Here is a 6000-nt window from a genome sequence, read left to right on the forward strand (position 1 = left end):
CAAAGGCGCTGCTCCAAGGGCATTACATTCATTCCATTCATGTGTTTCTCAATCTTTATTAACAACTCACTAAAATACTGCTAATGTTGTCATCATTAAATTATCAATAAGAAAACTGAAATTTAAAGAGATTAGGCAATTTGCTCAGCAATATCGCCAAGCCGGGACTTTGTATCCTAGCTTATTTGACACCAAAGTCTGTACTCCATTCCAATCCACTACCAAAGCTTCAATTGTTAATTACCTCTAATCACTATTGTCATTTACGAAGTAAGTGTGGCTGTCCATGGCGGGGAGTCAGTAAGGGGAGGATTAAGGGGGTGTTACTGGGCAATTTCTGAAAGAAGTGGTGCATTTCACTACAAGTTTCTTGCAGTGAAATCAGGTTGGAAGGATAAGAAAGATTGAGGAAGGTGGAGGTGGCACGGTGGAGCCTGTCCAGGAACTGATTACATATGAGCCTCTGGCCCTTTTGCCTGTCAGCTGACTCAGAGCTGAGGGACTGACCAAAGCCCAGGCAGGTTTATTTCATGGGCTGTATACTTCAAAGGATCTGACTCCTGACACTGTGATGCCCATTGCTTTTCAGAGGGCACAGCTTTGTTGGGGAGAGAACAGGATAGTCTCCATGAAGTGTTTGTGAAAGGCCTGTGCAGTGTTTGCTCTAAATCCAAATATATACAGCTTGTTCTGGGTTTGGCAATAAAAACCCCAGGGCCAGCCCTAAGCATGGCTGAAAATTGGGTATTAAACCTTAAGTATTCCTCTGTAGTAAATAAGCAGTTAAGAATATAGGTGCTAGGGACTTCCCTGGTGGTCCAGTGGCTAAGACTCCAAGTTCCCAATGCAGGGGGCCCGGGTTCAATCCCTGGTCAGGGAACTAGATCACACATGCTGCAACTAAAAGATCCCACCTGCAGCAAGGAAGATCCTGCGTGCTGCAACTAAGACCCGACACAGCCAAATAAATAAATATTTTTTTTAAAAAAGAATATGGGCCCTAGAGTTAGATGGACCTGGATTCCAGTCTTGACTCCTCCACTCAACTGTGGATAAATTACTAAGCCTCAGTATTCTCACGTGCGAAGTGGGGAGTAAGGCAGTATCTACTTTATATAGTTTCTGTGAAGATTAAATGAGTATAAAGCATATATCACGGTACCTAAGATGTAGTAAACACTCTTGAAACAGTCATTATTATTCAGAGAAAAGTCATATTTTATGAGAATCTCAAGGCTTAAACAAAATTAATTTCACTTTCTTTCACTTAACATACATCCAAAAGGCATTTATTAGTGTGTTCGGTGGGAGGGATAGAGAACTTTCTTTGAACACCTAAAATGAGCCAAATATTTTTTAAAATGTGTTGTCTCACTTAATGTTCACAGCAGCCCTATGAAGTATTTTCCCACTTTATAAATGAGACCCTAGGTTGAGAGAGGTTTAGTAACATGCCTAAGATTTTTCTAGTCAGCACTAACTCCAAAGTTTGTGAATAAGAGCCTTTATGCCCCCGGGAGCATGTTATTCTGCAGGCAGGCAGACGCATCAACAAGTATCTATATTCAAAGTGCTGTTATTGAGGTTTATACAGTAGACCATTTTATATAAGGGACTTGAGCATCCACGGAGTGTCCTGGAACCAGTTCCCTGCAGATACCAAGGGACAACTGTACTTGGTGCTTGGAAGCCCAGAGCAGGGAAGGTGAACTCGGGGGGCTGGGGGAAATGAAGCGAGTCCCCTTCACAGGAATAAATGCCAACAGTGGGGCTTTGGGTAGGAATGAGGTAGGAGGCTTTTGCTGATGGAGGAGGAGTTAAGAGAGGTCTTACTGGGTTTCCTCAAGTCACATTAAAGGAGAGTGGTTAGAAGGAGGCCTTTCTGGAATTCCTCAAGCCAATATGACTGCCTTTTAGATCTAGCATTATAATTGCAGCAAATGAGTTGCAGGCAAAGAAACTATCTCCAGAGAGACCAGATTATGTTATTTACTTGAAGTAAAATGGGGGTTATATATGAATGATGTGTCTGTATCAGAAGCATCTATATAACCTTGGGCTTTGTAACTGAATTAATATAAGTAATAGCAACTAACACTTACTGTAGGATCATTAGGTACTATAGTCACTGCTGTGTTCACAGGCCAGAACTCTTAACTGCAGAAAGGTGGAAAGGCTTTGTCTAAGTCAGTAATCTCAAATTAAGTACACTTAATTTAGGCATACAATATATGTATATTACTTTACTAGTATAAGATGTCCATTGTGAAATGTAGATACAATAAAAAATATTAAGGGATAAAATGAAGTTGAATTAAATAATTTTATCGCAGGGCAAAATGTATACTTAGGATTCTATACCTTGTTATTAATAGTGGATATAAATTGACATTTCAAATACACTACTTAATAGTTTTGGATTTTTTTTTTTTTTTTTTGGTCAAATTGTCAGATTTGATTACATCACCGTTGTATTTAACCTCATAATGTGACTGACACTAAGTAGAAGTATAAATTCTGCCATATTTTTTGTCCTTCTATGTGTCATCTTCAGTTCAAAGAGTTTTTTTTTCTTTAATTATTTATTTATTTATTTATTTATATTATTATTTATGGCTGTGTTGGGTCTTCGTTTCTGTGCGAGGGCTTCCTCCAGTTGCGGCAAGTGGGGGCCACTCTTCATCGCGGTGCGCAGGCCTCTCACTATCGTGGCCTCTCTTGTTGCGGAGCACAGGCTCCAGACGCGCAGGCTCAGTAGGTGTGGCTCACGGGCCCAGCTGCTCCGTGGCATGTGGGATCTTCCCAGACCAGGGCTCGAACCCATATCCCCTGCATTAGCAGGCAGATTCTCAACCACTGCACCACCAGGGAAGCCCCCAAAGAGTTTTTTAAAGCAATCTTTTTTTTTTTTAATTAATTAATTTATTTATTTATTTATTTTTGGCTGTGTTGGGTCTTCGTTTCTGTGAGAGGGCTCTCTCTAGCTGTGGCAAGCGGGGGCCACTCTTCATCGCGGTGCGCGGGCCTCTCACTATCGCGGCCTCTCTTGTTGTGGAGCACAGGCTCCAGATGCGCAGGCTCAGTAGCTGTGGCACACGGGCTTAGTTGCTCCGTGGCATGTGGGATCTTCCCAGACCAGGGCTCGAACCCGTGTCCCCTGCATTGGCAGGCAGACTCCCAACCACTGCGCCACCAGGGAAGCCCTAAAGCAATCTTTTTAAACCAATTCATTTTGTGAAATTTAGTTTAGTGAAAATTAGATTTTTTTAAAATCCATAAATCCTTTTTTGAATTGCAGTATGTCGCTAAATGCTGAAAGTGAAAGAACCCCCATTCACACCTCATGTGAACATCAAATGTAGGGACAGTGTGGGAATGCCAAGCTCAATTCATATTAATAGAGGTTAATTTTTATTTCTGATGAATAACAAACATGCGTAGAAGCTACAGAAATTGTTACCACACCTCAGAGGGTTGTCTTGCATACCTCTAGAGTGAGCACACTCCACTGTGGAGATCAGTGGTTTAAGCAACAGGACCCGCGGCAGTGAAGTGGGAATACCCAGTCTCATCTTTAGCAGTGATTGGTCCAGATTCATTTATGAGCGACAACTGGGAAGGCTGTGACATGACTTTGCCGGAAATCAGAAATGCTGAGCATAGCTGAACCTCTGAGAGTGTGGTCTGTCTGTACAAAGGCAGAACATACATTCACTGTGTGGCTCAAAAGCATACATTCCGTTTTTTAAGAAAACGGACCTTGTCAGGGCTATTTAGATTTAATCCCAGCTCCACTATTTACTAGTCATGCAATTTTGGGAAAGCAACCTCTTGTAGTCTTTTTCTCATCTCTGAAATGAGGATGATTAACACCAGTACCTACCTCACTGAGAAGAATTTAACATGATGCTATTGAACTGTCACTGTGTGCTCAGAGATGCTGAGCTAAACTCTTTACAAGAATTCATTTAATCTTCCTGATTTACTAGTGTGGTAGAGACTAACTAGTTGTTCATCAAAACATGGGCAAGTAAAAGGACTACATTTCCTGGCCTCCTTTGCAACCACATTACTGTGTTCTGGCCAATGAAATACGGGCAGAAGTGATCAACACCACCTCCAAACTTGAGCCATGAAGCTTTCCCATGCAATTCTCCATGCTCTCTTCCCTCATCTCTCAGAGGATCCAGCAGAATCGTTATGCAAGGGGCTCTCTCTTTCTCCCCCTACCACCTGCAACCTCCATTGGATTGTGATTTGAGTCAGAAATAAACTCGTTGTGTTAAGTCACTGAGATGTGAGGGCTGTTTGTTACAGCAGTTAGTGTGCCCTGACTAAAACAAGGTTTGACAAGAACCCAGAGAAAGAAGACAGAAATTGTTCACAGTGTCTGGCTCATTATGTACAATAAAAAGGGTGATTAACCTCATTACCTTAAGAAAGATGACGATTACTTTTATGGGAGATATTATGAGCAAATAGCTGTTAAAGTACTTCAGGTAAAGTGTAAAAAATGTGAGGATTTACACTCTGGTTTCCAAAGATTTTCATAGACACCCTGGGGACACCTCAAGGAATGAAGATACCATCCCTACAGTGCCTCGTATGCTGTGCTGCTAAATCAAGTGAACACATTTCACTAAGTTTTATAAAGATAAAATAACAAGTATGAATACATTTTTTATGCTGCATTGGGAATCCTTCTTACATCTTGATGTTTTTCTCTTGTTTATACAAATCCAAGAGCTGAAATGTGTGTTTTCAATTTCTCCCTCGAGTTAGCCTATATATAATCAATAGCTTCCTTCACTCAACACATTTTCTGAACATTGCAGTATTTAGCTGGAGCCATATTTTTATCTTGAGGAATTGAATTTCTATAATTTGGTTTACCCTTGGCTTTTGAATGATCTAATGTCATATATTTTAAAATTTATTTATTTATTTTTGGCTGAGTTGGGTCTTTGTTGCTGCACGGGGGCTTTCTCTACTTGCGGCGAGTGGGGGCTACTCTTCGTTGCGGTGCGTGGACTTCTCATTGTGGTGGCTTCTCTTGTGGCGGAGCATGGGCTCTAGGCATGGGGGCTTCAGTAGTTGTGGCGGAGCATGGGCTCTAGGTATGGGGGCTTCAGTAGTTGTGGCTCTCGGGCTTAGTTGCTCTGCAGCATGTGGGATCTTCCCAGACCAGGGCTTGAACCCCTGCCCCCTGCATTGGCAGGTGGATTCTTAACCACTGCGCCACCAGGGAAGCCCTCATGTCATATTTTTGATCTAGCAACTTTTTGCTGTGTTTTCTCTCTTTTTTATGCTTATTTGCAAAGTTGATTCCTATGGAATTGCACGGATAGCTACTTAGGCTTTTAGCTTCACATTTTCTCCTCAAATGCAGATGAATTATTTCTTCTTGACTTTGGTGAATCAGAATATTAGCACAGCCTCCCAAGACTATTTGCTGCTATTACCCTTATCATGCTCCTTCTCTGACTCTTATGTTTTCAAAACATTTACGAGCTGGGCAATTGGTTTTGAAGCCTTGATAAGTGTTCACGGAAGCTATGTGGCTTAGAGGAGACAAACAGGCTTTGTATTCAGACAGACCTGATTTCCAGTACTGGCATAGTCACCAACTATCTACATATGACACTGGTCAGTTATTCACTTCTTAGGAGTCACAACTAAAATTAAGATGGTAAAACCCACTTTGCCAAGATAAATGGGATATATAGGCCGATTTCTTTTTTTTCTTTCTTTTTTTTTTTTTGGCCATGCGGCATGGCATGCTGGATCTTAGTTTCCCCACCAGGTATTGAACCCACGCCCCCTGCAGTGGAAGGGCAGATTCTTAACCACTGGACCACCAGGGAAGTCGCTGATGTCATTTTTTTAATATGGATACAAAAATCTTAAAATACTAGCAAACCAAACCCAGAATGTACATTATAACCATGTATTTATATCAGGAATATGTTTGGTTTAATATTTTTAAAAATCAAAATATAA

General features: G+C 41.3%; 1 long non-coding RNA gene across 1 annotated transcript in view; it reads left to right on the forward strand.

Annotated features, from left to right (window-relative positions):
* Positions 1-4429, forward strand: part of LOC309606392 — a 182681-nt gene extending 178252 nt beyond the window's left edge. The window contains exon 2 of the long non-coding RNA XR_014231801.1: positions 2895-4429. This is a non-coding gene — a long non-coding RNA (uncharacterized lncRNA). The remainder of the gene's footprint in view (positions 1-2894) is intronic.
* The last annotated feature ends 1571 nt before the right edge of the window (positions 4430-6000 follow it).

Source organism: Balaenoptera borealis, assembly GCF_965194805.1.
Source record: "Balaenoptera borealis genome assembly, chromosome: 11".
Lineage (NCBI taxonomy): Eukaryota > Metazoa > Chordata > Mammalia > Artiodactyla > Balaenopteridae > Balaenoptera > Balaenoptera borealis.